We start from the raw sequence: 18,122 nt of genomic DNA on the forward strand, positions 1-18,122 counted from the left end.
AGTGGTTCCAGTGTGGGTCACTGTCCAATGTCAGCCGGTAAATAGTTTTTCAAACCTCAGGCAGTGTGCAGGCATTAGGTTTCATCCATCTTCTGCACAAGGTTGCCTTTGTTAGACTAGCTAAAAGTTGCATATATCGCTTCACAATTTGCTAATGGGTTCTGCTACATTACTATTCCATTATCAGGCTATCCTTGCACTTTAATAAAGGGCTAGATTTCCCTGCTGCAGCTGGAAAAAGCTGCTAACTTAGCTGTTCGGGGATGGGGTGGGATGAAACAGAGGAGATTGCAAAATACACAACAGCCCTTGCAGTGATTTCCTGCATTTCTGACCTCTAAGTTGAAGGTAGGATGAAAAGGCCACTGGGACAAGCTCTATTTTTTGCTAGGAGATAAAGTGCCAAAAACAATAGAGAAAATAAGCATTTTATTTACACGTTTTATTTTATTATTTTATTTTACTTTAAAAACCAACAGCGAAGTTGTCCTTTTCATTTTCTAGTTCCCAATAGCCATACAACATAGAATAATAAAGTTGGAAGGGACCTTGGAGGTCTTCTAGTCCAGCCCTCTACTGAAGCAGGAGATCCTATTCCAATTCAGACAAATGGCTGTCCAGTCTCTCTTTAAAAATTTCCATTGATGGAGCATGAACAGCTTCTGAAGGCAAGCTGTTCCGTTGGTTGATTGCTCTCACCGTTAGGAAATTTCTTCTTAGTTCTAGGTTGCTTCCCTCCTTGGTTAGTTTCCACCCATTGTTTCTTGTCCTGCTTTCAGGTGCCTTGGAAAGTAACTTGACCCCCCCTCACCATACTGGAACACTGCAGACATACCCAATTCCTGTACCCATTATTTGTATGTTTTAGTTTCAGCTAAACTATTCCTTCTTGTTCCTCTTCTCTGCACTCTTTCTAGAGCAGTGGTGTCAAACTGCTGGCCCTTGGGCCAGATGCATCATAGCAAAACCATGCCCACCCCATTGTCGGCTATGGCAAAAAAAGTCGCAACACGTCATGTGATGTTGCGAGTTTAACACACCTGTTTTAGAGTCTCAACATCTTGTTTACATTCTAGTGACCAGAACTGGATGCAGTATTACAAGTGTGGTCTTACTAAGGCTTTGCAAAACAGTACTAGAACATCACATGAGCTTGATTCTATACCTCTATTAATGTAGCCTAGAACTGTGTTGGCTTTTTTGTCTGCTGCTGCATACTGTTGGCTCATATTTAAGTGACTGTGCAGTAGGACTCCAAGATCCCTCTCACAGTTACCAGCATTGAGCCAAATTTCACCTAGCCTGTGCCTATACCATTAATTTTTCTTTCCTAAGTGTAAAACCTTACTCTTAGGCAAAATAGAAACAAGTATAGATACTGCCTTGACAAGGATCTGTTTCCCAGGAGTTATAGGTATTATTTGACAAATTATCCTACAATATATAATATATCAATATTAAATCCTCTAATATTTACTTAAAAAACAAACAGAAAACTTCTAGCAGTTTGTTATTTGCAAGCATCAACCCTGCACTTCCAGGAAGTTTTAGAAAAATAGGAATAAAGTCAAACATGTCATTAGAGCTGGGAGAGAGAATGCAGAGCAGATGTGAGTCACATCATGCTTTTCTCTCTGTATACACACACACACACACACACACACACACACATCTATGCACTTCCTGTCTTGTAAAAACAGACAAACAGATAAATAAATGACTGTACTCGCCCTGTTGGTAATGGAAGCTTTACAGGTTTGCAGACAATGGCGCAACAGTCAAAGTCACCGGATCCACCTTTCAGACCTGGTGAGAACTGGAGAAGAAACTAGCCTACAAAACATTTGAACCTGCTTGCATGAGGCACATTTCCTGTGAAAATTTGGTTGGACAACAAACACAAAGGCTGTCCTGTAATTAAATCCCACCCTGATCTACATTTTGCAGTCAGGTAATTAATACTTCCTCTCCGCAAAGCAACAGAATAATTTAAAAAGCAAATCTAACCCCCTAACACCCCCACCCCCGCCCTCACCTTACAAAATCATTCTTTCTCCTTTTTCTTTTCTCTCATGTCTGTAAGAGAGCTTGGCGTACACCTTTTAGCTATACGGAAGTGATTTGCCAATTCCATCTGCTAATAGAAAGCTACAATTAGATACTCAGCGCTCTCTTTGTGTTAAGAGATGAAAACAATACTTCCTTCCTGTTTCAAAGCTGTGAATGGAGAAAGAATTGGGGTGGGTAGAACACTATTTATCCAGGGAGGATTTATGGAATTTGTAAAGCGTGGGCTAAAAAAGGTTAACTTAAACAGAGTGAATATTATATAGTCCCACAATTTGGAGGCAAAATATTGACCGGGCATACTGTTTCCTCTGATATTGATTGTATTGATTTCACTGCTTACCAGATGTCTTTAATGAGATCAGTGTGGCTACAAATTTCTAAGTGGCAGGCTTTTTTGGCCTCCCGTTCAGATTTCCTATAAGCAGAAACAAGTTGCTTTTCTGTACCTCATGTTTCTTCAGTCATTAAAACAAAACAACAGAAAAAATGTATAGAATAGTGACCAACGTTAATCCATGTTAATCCCCAGAGAACCCAAATTAAGACAGCTGGGGAAAAACACCATTTCTGAACCAGGGCTCTTGTTAAGTATAGTTTGGTAGCACCTCAGATGCAGGAAGAGAGTAAGGGTGAGATTCATAGAACAAAGAATATAGAATAACAGAGTTGGAAGGAACCTTGGAGGTCTTCTAGTCCAGAGGTCTCCAACATTTTGGGCACCAGGGACCGGTTCCGTGAGAGAGTTTTTTCCATGGACCAGAAGGTGCATGGTTTTGTGTGCTGCCTGCATCTCGCAGATGGGGCTTTGCTTGTTTGTGCAGCCTGGTTGCTGGCATGCCATGGCGTGGTACCAGTCCATGGACCGGAGGTTGGGGACCCTTGTTCTAGTCCAAACCCCTGCTCAAGTATCATTTGGCTTCCAGTCTTTTCTTGAAAGCTTCCAGTGATGGAGCACCCACAACTTCTGAAGGCAAGCCATTCCACTGGTTGATTGCTCTAACCATTAGGAAATTTCTCCTTAGTTCTAGGTTGCTTCTCTCCTTGATTAGTCTCCATCCATTGTTTCCTGTCTTGCCTTCTGGTGCTTTGGAAAATAGTTTGACACACACACACACCTCATCTTTGCGGCAGCAACTCAAATATTGGAACACTGTTATGATGTCACCTCTAGTTCTTCTCTTCACTAGACCAGACATATCCAATTCCTGCAACCGTTCTTCATATTTTTAGCCTCCAGCTTGCTAAACATCCTTGTTGTTCTCTGCACTTTTTCCAGAATTGCAACATTTTTTTTATATTGTGGTGACCAAAACTGGATGTAATATTCTAAGTGTGGTCTTACTAAGGCTTTGTAAAGTGTACCAATACCTTGTGTATCTTGATTGTATCCCTCTATGAATGCAGCCTCGTATTCCTTGTATCCCAACCAGATTGCTTTCCATGCCAACCCATGGGAATCAAGGAATATCAAGCCAATTTTGATGACAAGATACTTCTTCTGCTCCAGGACTGCTGATCTGAAATTAGGCTCTAGACTGAAATAAACTATGAAATTACACATGAAAAAGGTTTTAAGATGCAAGGCCAATTGGGCCGTATTTAGACACCTTTAGCATGAAAATTGTCCCATACACTACACCTTGTGAAACTGTGAATAATAATTGGAGTTCTTAGAGAATCAAAAGTGGTTCTGGATACTTACTTGGTCCTTAAATAGATATTAGTATCAATAACTTCACTGTGCTTCATAGCCAGCCTTTGTTAATTCACGGTGGGGTTCTCAAATATTTCTCTTTGTCCTTCAACCTAGGGACAACAAATTCCCAGTCCCATACAGCTGCTGGACTTCTCAATCCAGCACATCTCACATCTGCATTATAGATGTATTACTGTGAATTGTTAAATTAAGGAGAAAGGCCACTCCCTTTTCTTACACTTAAAACAGCAGAGCATCCAGAAATAAATTACACATGGAATGTGAAAGTACCAGATGTCTCAATTTTAATGAGTTTTCCTACCCAGAAATGTAAAATTCCTCTCTCCTTTTGGCAGGAATAATTGTCTAGAGAATTGCATATTCAGCATCTTCCTGGATATATCATGTCAAAGTGACCTGCACTTAGCTTCTTGACTGCGCTGGGAGACTCTTGGATTCCTGCAGATGCATCGTATCTCATGAGCTATCTGGTATAAGGGAAAGAGGAAATAGCTGAAGTTAGAAAACTAGGCTGGGGATAGAATTGGCATGTGATTAAAGACAAGAGGGAAAACGACCCGAGCAGTAATAAAATGTGTGATTTACAGGTGTGATCAGGCCATTGCTACGGAGTGGGTGCTAGGAAGAGTTTGGGCAACTAATGTCCTGTTTTTTTCCCATTTATTCCATGTCAGTGTTGCCCAGCCTTATACTGCACAATAATGCAAAACTATTTCAAAAGTTACATTTTTAACTGGCCTAGTTTGGTGATGGGATGTATGTGGAATGACTTAATTTTTTCCCTACTACTTCAACTGCTACCAATTGGAGTCATTGCTTTCAGGGAATGGCATAATAATGATAAGAAAGCACCTTTATATGAGGTTTCCTCACTGTCATTCTGAAATTTGAAAAAGGTTTTCCTGTTACAGGTTATAATATTGCTTCAAAATTAATCTCTCTTTTCTCATCATCACAAAGTTATTGGCAGAGTTGATGGATGGATGGATGGATGGATGGATGGATGGATGGAAGGAAGGAACGCAAATGCAGAGAGATATAGATATGCATAATGGATACTGTGGGAAGAGAGAAAGACAAGGGAAGGCTGGTTTTAGTGGAACGTAGTTCAAAATAGTATTTGCTATCTTTCACCTTTGCTTAATGTACTTTGCATTCAAAATAAAAAAAATAGATGTTCCATTTTTTTCCATACCCAATGAAGATCATTTTGAAAACCACACTCCTAAACCAAACATTGTGTCTAATTAGAGAACTCCCAGAAAAAAAAAACTGATCTAGATTAGTAACAATCGGTTAGTTAGTTTCCAAACAGCTATATAATTATTTAGATTAATTATACATTCATTTTTTTTCCTGTTTTGTACAAAAAGTCTATAAGGGAAGCAGCTTATTCCAGGAAGCAATAACACAGATGCTGTCTTTTTTTTTCTTTTTTTCTTTTGGTCTTATCAAACAAGTCCATTTTGCTCTCTCTCCTTTGTGGGTAGGGTCAAATCTTTCCATCTTTGTGCATAAAATAATCTTGTTGCAAAATGATGTAGTAAAAGCTTAATTTATTGAGAAATGCTTATCTTCCCTGGAAATTTCTTTCATTCTTCTTTTTTTTCTCTTTATCTCATTCAAAAGGATTTGTGTTTTCCCTTGACTCTTTCTTTTTAAATTCAATATTAGGCTGTAGAGAATAAGCTCTAATAAAAGCTTTCCTTGCTTCCAAAATCTATAAAACAAAACATTATTTAAACAGAGCACCTAATCAGTGATCTGTTTTTTTTTAAGAATCATCCTTCCACTGTGTTACTCTGAAAGCTTGTTGTTTCAATTTCTCTGGTTAGCTGCCAAATTTGTTATCACATAGTTAGCATGCATATTTCATTAGGTCAATGGTACTGAAGAGTTTCAGAAACTGTTCCGACTGGGAAAAAAAATAACAGAAGCTTTCATCAGTTACATGCTTTAGAAAAAGAAGCAAAGAAATGACAACAACATTCATTATGAAAGAACGTTGTATGATTTTTTTCCCCAGTTTCTTCACATCTTTTAAGCATCTCTTCCTTGAGATTAAACTAAAATTGTTAAAAGTACATTCATTTGCCCTGAAAGAGCTTCAGAATACTTTTAAACCCTGGGTCAATGTTGGATAAATACACAATCAATGATTTATACTAATACAGTACTCATAAATTATTATTTGGAGAACATGATACCATTCTGAGTTTAAAAATGGCCTTACAAAGTGCCTTTATGAAGGCATTCTCTTTTCCTTTCTTTTTTTTTTCTTTTTCCTTTTTTGGGACAAAATACTATAGTTGGATATAATATATCAGAGTCACCAATACAGGATATTGTATATTGTGTTTATATATTGTAAAAAGAGAATATTTGGAGCTCAGTGTTGAAATGAGGGGTCTTTGCTGCTGTCTAAGCTTACTTGTTTTCTTGCAGATGTTTGATAATCCAAACTAGGTCACATTATCATTGCCAGTCACTAGCACTGATGATGTTATGTAGTTTGCATAGTTTGCATAATGAAATGTCTGCAAGAAAACAGCCAAGCACAGCACGCATCAAGTACCCCTCAAACCAGAGTCGATAATATCATGGTAAATATGAAGGCGTAGTTTCTTTTTATTTTTTTAAGGAATATATTGATCCATTCCACTTAATAGAACTTAATATGGCAATTATACTGTATAAATATAGCAATTTGATGTAATAACAATAGGTAATCATAACAGTACTTGAATAGTGAACACATGATCACTACTTTATAAGAGGAGAGGAGAAGAAAAAGACAACATAGAGAAGAGAAGAGGAGAGGAGAGGAGAGGAGAGGAGAGGAGAGGAGAGGAGAGGAGAGGAGAGATTATTTTGGCATTGTTGTCTTCACTAATTCTAAAGAGATACTGTAAAGAATGGGTGTCAAACTCGCCATGTCACGCAATGTGTTGCAACTTTTTTTGCATTGCCAGAGCTAGGGTGGGTGCGGCCTCAGCATAACGCAACCAGCCCATGGGCCAGCAGTTTGACACCCCTGCTGTAAAGCCTTCTCATATCATATTCTGCCACTTGATAAACAACCTGAGAAAGAGCCTGAGAAAGTAAATAACAGTTTACAATACTAGTTTGAACAATCTGTACAGTCCTTGGTTCTCAGAAAAATTGTGAGCCACCTTCCCTTACCTTCAAATAGTTATTAGCAAAAAAAATTAAAAAGTCCCTGCCCTATCGTGGGGACCATATTGGGTGCCAAAATGAAAATATCTAATTGTTGAGGTTTTTCTGTCCGAATCCATTTTCCCTTTCAATAAACACAGTAAACAAGATTTTGTGAGAATCTTTTTTTTTATTGAAAAGTTTTATAAAAATTACAATATTATCCCCTCCCCAACCCACCCTTAAACCCCCCCTCCCCCTCCCCCACTTCCCAAAGCTGATTACAGGGTTACAGATATATAATAATCATAATCTAACATTAACCAACTATATAAATAACCAAATACATAATGCGCTTTAACTCCCCTATAACATAAATACAAGCAAACTAAAAGTATCCAAATTATTAAACAATACTAATACGAAAAATAATAATACCATATAATTAAAGCTAATAATAAAAAAAGAAAAATTTCCATTATAATAAACTATAACAATCTAAAATTTACTCATAAGCTAAATGGAACTTTTTAGTCCCATATTTATTCTGAATATAATCTATCCTCCAAACCGAAATGTATCTTTCTTGTGAATGATCCTTCAAATAAGCAGAAATCTTAGCCATTTCTGCTAAATTTGACACTTTAAGCGTCCATTACTCTATAGTAGGCAAGCAATCCTTCTTCCAATATTGCCCTACTAATAACCTTGCAGCTGTTATCAAGTTCAACATCAAATTAATTTCTTTAGTATCACAATCTGTGATAACACCCAATAAAAATAGTTGTGGGGTAAAGTTTATCTTTCTCTTAAAAATCTTTTGAATGTTCCACCAAATTTTAATCCAAAAAGCTTTTAGATTTCTACAAGTCCACCAAATATGAAAATAAGTAGCATCCAAACTACCACATCTCCAACATTTGGGCTGTAAGTTGGGATACATACAAGACAGCTTTTTAGGATCCAGATGCCATCTATAAAACATTTTATAAAAATTTTCTCTTAAATTTTGGGCCTGGGTAAATTTTACATTTCTAACCCAAATTACCTTCCATGTATCCAATGGGATCGGTTCTTGAATATTTTGAGCCCACTTTACCATACAATCTTTAACTAATTCCATTTCAGAATCCAATTCTATTAAAGCATTATAAATTATCTTTATATGCGCACGATTTTGATCTTTAATCTGTTTTACCAAATTTTCATCCATTAACGTAAAACCAACCTTTTGATCTAACTTCCACCTAGCTAGCAATTGAGTATACTGAAACCAAGACTGCACAATATTTTCTTGCTTTAACTCAACTAATGATTTTAATTGCCAATCATTCCCTACAAATCTAAGTAATTCCTTATAAGAAATCCTATCCAAATTCACACCCATAGATACACCCTCTATCGCGTGTCCAGGAATCCCCCAAATTGGTATTTTGTAATTCAACTTATAATAATACTTTTTCCAGACATGCAGTAGAGCACGTCTTAAAATATGAGATTTAAATACCTTGTCAACTTTTTTGTTATATATTAAATGTGCATGCCACCCATATAATAAATCCCATCCCTCAAGATAAAGTATTCTTTTATTTGTTAAATTAAGCCAATCACTAACCAATGTTAAAACCACCGCATCATAATATTGTTTCAAATTAGGAATCTGTACATTCCTTGGTTCTCAGAAAAATTGTGAGCCACCTTTGCTTACCTTCAAATAGTTATTAGCAAAAAAATTAAAAAGTCCCTGCCCTATCATGGGGACCATATTGGGTGCCAAAATGAAAATATCTAATTGTTGAGGTTTTTCTGTCCTAATCCATTTTCCCTTTCAATAAACACAGTAAACAAGATTTTGTGAGAATCTTATATGCAGATGCCATCTTGATATCTACATGGATACGACCATGCAGTTCTCTCAGCGATTGCATGAAATGGTTTCTTATTGCCTTCTGCAGTATTTTTGAATGTCCCTTCTTGCCCACATTACCAATGTTCCTTGGCAGTCTCCCACTGAAAATAACTAGGCTGAAACCTACTTAGTTTCTAAGCCAGGGGATTCAAACTTGGCCCTTTTATGACTTGTGGACTTCAACTCCCAGAATTCCTCAGCCAGGCACGCTGGCTGAGGAATTCTAGGAGTTGAAGTCCACAAGTCATAAAAGGGCCAAGTTTGAAGACCCCTGTTCTAAGCTCAGTCAAGTTCAGCTAGGTAGTACCATCTGCCAAATTGTATCATTTTAATCTTGTAGTAAATCATTATTTTGGTCTACCTGTGCTTTATGTTATAACTATACCATGTTTACCTGAGGGCAAGAATGATGAACTAAGTAAACTTGGATGGAGCACTTACAGCATGAGGGTCTTCAGAATAAGGCATGATGTATAGAGTGCCACCATTGGAATCTTTAGCAGTGACCTGTATGGAATGCCAGGATCTCTATTCAGTTATAGTTCTGAAGACCCGCTGTGGCATTGAAGAAAAGAGCATGTCTGTCCATTATTGGATAAATAGTTTTAAATATATTTAAAAGCTTTTTAAAAATAAAAATGCTGCTGTCCATGTGGCAGGTTTGTCTGTAGATATTTCATGGTTGAAATATCTATATATGGCAGTATTGAAAATAAAGTCAGTTGAAATATTCTGTTTGATGACACTTCATACAGGTTGCTAATAAAGTGGCTTGTCCCCCAGTTCATCAGTTTTGATGACAAATCTATTTCATTATGTACAGGTGAGTAGCCAGGACTATTCATGTATATCTTTGCCTTTTTCCATCTCAATAGCCAATTGACTTTCACCTGCAAATAAAAGGAATATTTCAACATGTTGCTGTTGAAAACCAGAACATGCCTTGTTTTCCTTTGAACAACATAAGGCATGGTTACAACTCTTTAAATGGTCAAGCAAAGAGGGTTGAGGGTAGGAGAAAAACCAGAGCTAAAGGCTTTAGAAAAGGAAGAACAACTCAGCAGTTTCAGAAATGGCCAAGAATTCCCAAAGCTGTTTCCACAGTCAATCTAAACAGCTGCTATTGGAGCTCCTACGCAACTCATTTTCTTTCCAAACTATGTTACAGGGGGAACAAAGACAAAGTGCAAAGAAAGGACAGCCAAAATGTTGCATGGAGAGATGAGTGAGGCACCAAAGCACATAAGGTCAACATTGCTATGTGTATAGATCTTTGCTCATCTCTCTGAAAGACGGGCTATTTTTCCCTCTCTAGAAGTTTTAAATATGTGCCTATGTTTGCTATCATTTGTCTTCCATGAATAATGAGATCAGCCTATAAAGGCACACTGTATTTAAAAGATCCTCACATAACCTCAAAGGCGCTCTGTTCTTGGGCACTGGATTCTCATTTCACACAGAGATTCAAGGAAAAGTTCAAAAAGTTTCCAACAGGCACCAATTGGAGTTATCAATTCAAGGAATTATCTGCAGCTACAGTGTTTACATCTACATCAAACAAAGACATAAAATAGAAGCAAATGGGAATTTGTAGGGTTTTTAAAAGGTGTCCGTTTTTATCTGGTAGTCTGATTCAGCCAGACAGAATTTTGTACCTACTTTATAACAAAACTATGTTTTTTATTGGTGATCTTTTAAATCTTCCTGATCAGAAATAGTTGCAGAATTTTGAGTACTTTGTTGGGAAACTGATTCCCCAAGCATCAACAGCAGTAATGGAGTTTTAAACCTCCTTGTTTAACTTCTTATTCTGTATTTAGACTTTGCTTTTTGAAATCCAAGATTTTGAATCCTTGTCTACTTTGTCTCTAGGTTGTGTCTTTCATAAACATTGTAGAGTTATTAGATCAGCCAGTTCCATTCATCTACATACCCCCAAGGATTTCAAATATCTTCAGTTTCATGTTAATAATTCCATACTCAGAAGTGCAGTGATGCAGCTACTATGATGTATTGTTTGGCTTCAGTGATGTCTTTCTATCACCAGAAATGAGTCCTAAAAAAGGACTCATTTTGTTAGGGAGAAGAAAAACACCTCTAATGCTAAAGCTGCAGCTAGTTGGAATTCTGAGTAAAACAAAATTTGTAAACTCTGGGGGATCTTTGGGCAACCTCTCAGCCCATCGTGTCTGTTTTCCTTTTTATAAATATTTGCTAAGTTGATACTTAGTGACCACATGAATAACTTTCTTCTTCTTCTTCTTCTTCTTCTTCTTCTTCTTCTTCTTCTTCTTCTTCTTCTTCTTCTTCTTCTTCTTCTTCTTCTTCTTCTTCTTCTTCTTCTTCTTCTTCTTCTTCTTCTCCTCCTCCTCCTCCTCCTCCTCCTCCTCCTCCTTCCTTCCTTCCTTCCTTCCTTCCTTCCTTCCTTCCTTTCTTCCCAGCCACCAGCATATATTAAGCAAACATAGTCAGATGTTTAGACTGGATTTGGCATTTTTGTCCACTGTCAATTTATTGATTTCTTTGTTTGCTTGTGGTTTGAGACACACTGTCAGCTAGCTTAGACTGGACTTGGGAGAACCACATATTGTTTGACAGTAATTTCTTTTGTTCGCTGCCACCATGTCAATGCATACTGGTTCCTCCTCCTCCTCCTCCTCCTCCTCCTCCTCCTCCTCCTCCTCCTCCTCCTCCTCCTCCTCCTCCTCCTCCTCCTCCTCCTCTTCTTCTTCTTCTTCTTCTTCTTCTTCTTCTTCTTCTTCTTCTTCTTCTTCTTCTTCTTCTTCTTCTTCTTCTTCTTCTTCTTCTTCTTCTTCTCCTCCTCCTCCTCCTTCTCCTCCTCTTCCTCCTCCTCCTCCTCTCAGTGGTCTTAGGGAAGTCCATCATCATTTTGTCCTCTTTCCTTCAACATTATCCAGCATTTTGTACTTATCAAGGGACCTGCATCTTTGCTGAATACATCCTAAATTTGCTATTTTGAACTTGGTCATTCACATCTGGAATGAAAATTCTGTTCTAAAATCCATTTGATTTTTTTCCTAGCTATCCATGATATACTTTTTTTCCCCTCCAAACTGAACCAAAGTTCAAAAGTTTCAATACTCTTTCTATTCTGCTTTTTCAGGATCCAACTTTTTCATTCCAAAAGCATAGCAGGAAAAAGCATAGGATTAGATTAGATTAATACCAATTGTCAAGTACATAGAGTACAAACAGTGGGATATAAATAAATGAATAAAATTTAATCTTTCCCCACTCATCCAGATTTCTCATTCTATTTTATTTCAAGGTAACATAAAGATAGAATCCATTCCATCTCCCTCTGAGCATTTTCAATTTCTTATTTTCCATATTAAATCCTATTTGTTTCATTAATTTCATCAGATGGGTAAATGCTATACTACCTTTCTGATATGAATTGATTTTCCAAACTTGCATCCTCCCTTTTTCATTCTAACCCCCTTTTTTCCCCCCAAAATGAAATAAAGCTAAAAGAGGAAATTGCATTTTTGGCTGGTAGCCATGCTGAAGCTGAGAACATGTCTTTTAGCAAAGAAAAAGCAACTTGGTGAATGCCTTGCTTTTCAAAGTCCTAAATACAATCTTCACAGTCATTCAGTATGAGCTGTTTTTTTAATGGAAGAAATAGGGACAACTTCCCATGTGTACTTTGGTGAACATCCCATTAAGTTAAAAAAAAAGAGCTTAAAGACAATTAACATTCCATCAATCAACATTTGGAATCTTTTAATTTTTTTTTTAAAAAAAGACATTTCCTATAACATGCATGTACACACAACACCCCTGGTTTTATCCATCTCTTAGATCTCCCACTTTTTTTTCTTTCAGCTACAGTTCTCAAAATTTATTTGGATTTAAGAACAAATGCAGTATCCATAATAGCTTTTTAGAATCCATAAAGGGAATGAAGCAGCTTGCTTATTATTTTTTTAATATAATAGTTTTAAGGTGGACAATCGGAGGCCCTCTTCATGTTTGAATGCAGATCCTAGCACTCTTTTCAAATCAATTCTTTTCAAATTGGTTATATAGGGAATAATCGCATAAAGATAATTTCATACATTTAATGTAAATGTAATCTAAAATTACAAGGAAAAATCTCTTTCAGGCTGAGCCCAAATTTTGGGAAGTTCATAAACATGTCCATTCAGTTTTCTTGGCAGCTGAATGGAAGTGGTTTGGGTTACCTTTTTCTTGGATGTTTAGTTTTGCTTTATTTTCCAACCTGGCCTTTCTTAGAGGAGTCTCATCCAAAAACCAACTGGAACTAGCACTGCTTAGCTTCCATAGCAAGGCAGTGTCTCAAAGTGATAGCATCCTACTGAGATTTGAGAAATGTTATCAGATTGCATTTTGGTTTGATCCAGGCTATGTTTCTTCATACAATGAGCTTCTCCACCACCACTACTCAGTATAAAACTCAAAGAAAATTGAAACATTTAGTTAGTAAAACATTGTATAGTTATTCTAAATATCTTTTAAAAATCCAAGAAAATTGCAAAATCTTCATAGAAGTATGTTGGTCTTCCTTATCACTACTACCTGAACTGGAAGTAACTTGAAGAAGGTAAAAGGTAAAGGTTGCCCCGCACATGCGTGCTAGTCATTTCCAACTCTAGGGGCCGGTGCTCATCTCCGTTTTAAAGCCAAAGAGCCAGCGCTTGTCCGAGGACGTCTCCGTGGTCATGTGGCTGGCATGACTAGAAGCCAAAGACTCACAGAACGCTGTTACCTTCCCACCGTAGTGGTCCCGATTTTTCTACTTGCATTTTTATGTGCTTTCAAACTGCTAGGTTGGCAGAAGCTGGGATGAGTAACAGGCACTCACTCTGCTACGCGGCACTCGGGATTCGACCTGCCAAACTGCCAACCTTCTGATCGACAAGTTCAGCGTCCTAACCCACTGAGCCACTGCGTCCCTTTTTAACTTGAAGAAAGATGTTATTTACTGTTTAGCTAGGTTAATGAAGGTAACTCTTCCTCCTTACCTCTTCCTCTGATAAAGGTTCTCATGGGAGAAAAACAAAGCCTGATGAATCTGACTTAAGAATTAAAAATTTTGGAATTAACATAATATGAGCTAGGACATAATGTTGGGGCCAATGCCATTCAGGTGTTCCACAAATATTCTCTTCTATTGTGTTGTGGCATGGAACTTAGGGACAGTAAGAGTGTATGCAGGTGTGAAAGTTACTTGGGTGACTTCAAAGAACTGTATATGTTTGCAAGGAAGACAGTAGAAGAGACAAAACAAATTCTTGAGGTCTAAAGGAAACATTTATCCTTTCTGAGCTAATAGAAACTGTTTCTTGCAGTCTAGCACTCCTCTACATTGTTGAATTCCATACATTATCTTGGCAGAACAAATTAAAAAAGCAATATCACAAAGGCATATGTTTGTGTATGAATGAAAGAGAAAATTGGGTATAATGCATGAGACAAAATGTGAATAAGGATTCCAGTCTGGACAGATTTCACATTCAACACTACAAAATATTTTGCAGTTTCAGTTTTGTATTTGGGCTGGATTTAGCTATATGAAAAAGTCACCTCACAATACCATCCTCTTCTTTCATCAGATTCTCTTTGTTTAGATATTTTAATAGCCATCCTGGATCCAACAATGAAATTCCTTGCACTGAGATTAATGCTTCTCTCAACATTTTAAACGTAGACATCTGGAGATTTATCACCAATTTAATACACTGTTTCCCTTTTTTTTTTAAAAAAAGTATGTAATTAACTAAATCCTATTGTGTATCTAGGCCCTAATTACTTGTCTAACTTTTATAGCTATCTCAAGCAATTCTCAAATATAATCATATGACAATATACCAGCACAGAAAGGTTGCATATGTCAACAAATCCTGTTGGCTGCCATCTGTCGTGACTAATAAATGTCTAATAAGCCATCAACTATTGTCAGGCATCAAATGCTGATGTTGGCTATTAAATGATAACTGAGAGTCCTACTTTGAGAGAATGATTAGCTTAAAAATCTTAAAAGTTACATTAACTTTCACTATCAATGCTTTTGCAATATATTTCAAGAGGAGTTTTGTTCATACAGTATGCCGCTTTAAGGATATGACTATGAATCAGGAATCAGGATGAAGAAACAATGGATGAAAACTAACCAAGGAGAAAAGCAAACCTAGAATGAAGAAGAAATTTCCTAATGGCGAGAGCAATCAACCAATGGAATAGCTTGCCTTTAGAAGATGTGGGTCCCCATTACTTGAGGTTTCTAAGAAGAGACTAAACAGCCATTTGTCTGAAATGGTATAGAGTCTCCTGCTTGAGCAGAAGGTTGACTACAAGATCTTCAAGGTTCCTTCCAACTGTATTATTCTATGTTATATGTTCTGACCTTGTGCTTTCTCCTGAGGTAAAAACCATGTGGACACCGAAGGAAGATAGGAAGAGTATCGGTGCTTTTAGACTTTATTATTGGCAAAGACCTTTTACCTTTATCTACAGAATATTTTTTAAAAATGAAAAACAGAAATCATGACTGTGCAATTGATGCTTTGCTCCCCTTGATGTGCATATGAACACTTTCAGATCTCCTCTGCATGACCAATTTCTATTTTAAGAGGGAAGAATTTTGTTTCACTATCTATTAAGGAAAGACAGACACACAACATTTATACATGTTTGGTAAAGTATCAGGTCAGACTCTTTAAATTTTCTTGAGTAGCAGAGTATCAGAAACAACATAAACATGTATTTAAAATATTGATAGCATCAATAGGATGTACTCCATATTATGTCTTCTGCACTGCTATATTTATATACATATCCCTTACATAAATATGCTCTCACCTAAATTTGTCCCATCTTGTCGATCTCTGTATAAAATTCACACCCTGACAGGTATGGATGTAATTCAACCACAGATTAATTTGTTTGTGAGTCATAGCCTCACAAATGTTGATCTAATTCTGAAAATATCTCATTTAAGTTTGCAGTCTGGAACATGAACTTTCCTAGAGCATGCCAAATGTAAGAATAATGTTCCAAAAAGCAAAAAGATAAAACTTTTTGAGAAAAGTTTGTAAAAAAAAAACATTTGAAGAACACCTTTCACTCCTTTAAATGTTAATCTCATATAAAATAAAAACAAAATACTGGTTTTCTAAATGTAATACCTATTTGATGATCATCATTAGATTTCTTGTTTAGGCAACTATTCATTATTATTTTTATTATCTCCTGTTGAACTTGATGAGTCTCTTTATTTTTATTGATTTAGGGACTATATATATATTTATTGATTAGGCATGGCATGAGAGCAATGTTCCAATATTTGAGGGCTGACACAAAAAAGAAGGGGTCAACCTATTTCCCAAAGCACCAGAAGGAAAGACAAGAAGCCAACAGATGGAAACTAATCAAGGACAGAAGCAACACAGAACTAAGGAGACATTCCCTGACAATGAGAACAGTTAACCAGTGGAATAGCTTGCCTTTAGAACAGACGTGTCAAACACAAGGCCCGGGGGCCAAATCCGGCCCTGCAAAGTGGTTTCATGCGGCCCGCGAAGCCATCCTGGAAACAGTGAGGGAACGGACCCCAGTGTCTTGGCCCTGGCCCAGAGACCCTCCTTCTGCCAGAGACCCTCAGATCTGTCCCACTCCTGCCCAGGCCTCCATAGGCACCCTTGATGCGAACGATGTAGAGCTGGCCACGCCCACCCAGTAGGCCATATGCACTCTAGCCACGCCCACCCAGTAGGCCACGCCCACCCAGGCCATACCCACCCGGCACCCTGAGGGCAACCGCAATGCTGATGCGGCCCTCAATGAAATTGAGTTTGACACCCCTGCTTTAGAAGTTGTGGATGCTGTATCACTAGACACTTTTAAGAAGAGATTGGACATTTGTTTGAAATGGTATAGGGTTTCCTGCTTGAGCAAGGAGTTGGACTAGAAGACCTCCAAGGTCCCTTCCAACTCTGATATTCGGTTATTCTTGTGTAATCATTTTGGGTCTTTACTTCATTTGTTTCTTATTAGGTGCTGTTTCTTATTATGCTGTTTCTTACAATGCTGTTTCTAAGTATAAAACATGTTTTCCATAACTGTGTGATTTTATATTTGTATAACAAAAAGTATGTTGTCTGAAGGGAATTTTTCCTCAAAGGCAAATAATAAATTATCTAGATCAGGGGGGTCAAACTCAATTTCATTGAGGGCCGAATCAGCATTGTGATTGCCCTCAGGGGGCCGGGTGGGTATGGCCAGGGTGGGCGTGGCCTACTGGATGGGCGTGGCTAGAGTGCATATGGCCTACTGGATGGGCGTGGCCAGCTCTACATCGTTCGCATCAAGGGTGCCTATGGGGGCCTGGGCAGGAGTGGGACAGATCTGAGGGTCTCTGGCAGGAGGAGGGTCTCTGGGCCAGGGCCAAGGCAGTGGGGGCCGTTCCCTCACTGTTTCCAGGATGGCTTCGCGGGCCACATGAAACCACTTTGCAGGGCCGCATCTGGCCCCTGGGCCTTGTGTTTGACATGTCTGATCTAGATAATACCTGTATATTCAGTTAAATGCTGTGGTAGTTCACTGTAAATCAAATAAATGACTCTATTGGATTAGATTAAAAAAAGTCAGCTGGTACTTAAATAAACAGTGAAGGAAATACTGAAAATCCTTAATTTACCTTCATCTGTAATGATGGCACGAATAGCTCAAAGCTATGAGAAATTAAAAACAAAGCCCAGAAACATAGGAGAACTTTGATTATGTACGACATGTACATTTACACTTTTATGCAGGAATTTTCTTTTCATCTTAGATTGCATGGCATGTTGTCACTTCATCTCCAAGCTAACACATTGGAATTTGATTTATTTTTTTTCAGATACATGAGTACAATGAGAACACCAACCTGATATTAAAAATGTCGGCAATTTAAAATGAGTGGGAGGGCAGTTGAGCTGTCTGTGAATTTGAGATTGTTATGCTTGAGAAAATTAATTAGGAAGTCAGATTTCATGGTGGAATAGTGGAACTGCAATTTGTTAGAAACAAATGTTAACACTACTTCCTAAGAATTAAACACTGGCCAAACTTAGCATTTTATTTATGTTAATCATCCCACTGATGTAAAAATAAAATAACAAAAACAAAATGAGTTCTGTGAATGACCATTTTTACTATACATCTGTGTCCACATTTCTACCTCTTGTTCTCTTTTAACTTCTGTTTCATAGTCCTTAAACACAAGTCCATGTACAGTTGTCATCC

General features: G+C 37.6%; 1 protein-coding gene and 1 long non-coding RNA gene across 2 annotated transcripts in view; both read left to right on the forward strand.

Annotated features, from left to right (window-relative positions):
• LOC310639556 (uncharacterized protein) overlaps window positions 1-18,122 on the forward strand; it is a gene marked incomplete at its 5' end in the record, with an annotated part of 500,180 nt that overhangs the window by 289,931 nt on the left and 192,127 nt on the right. The gene's annotated exons all lie outside the window — the stretch shown is intronic.
• The window catches only part of LOC310640193, a 34,980-nt gene continuing 23,213 nt past the window's right edge, over window positions 6,356-18,122 (forward strand). Inside the window, exon 1 of the long non-coding RNA XR_014492488.1 lies at window positions 6,356-6,390. This is a non-coding gene — a long non-coding RNA (uncharacterized lncRNA). The remainder of the gene's footprint in view (window positions 6,391-18,122) is intronic.

The sequence above is a fragment of the Vipera ursinii genome, assembly GCF_947247035.1.
Source record: "Vipera ursinii genome assembly, chromosome: 4".
Classification (NCBI taxonomy): Eukaryota; Metazoa; Chordata; class Lepidosauria; order Squamata; family Viperidae; genus Vipera; species Vipera ursinii.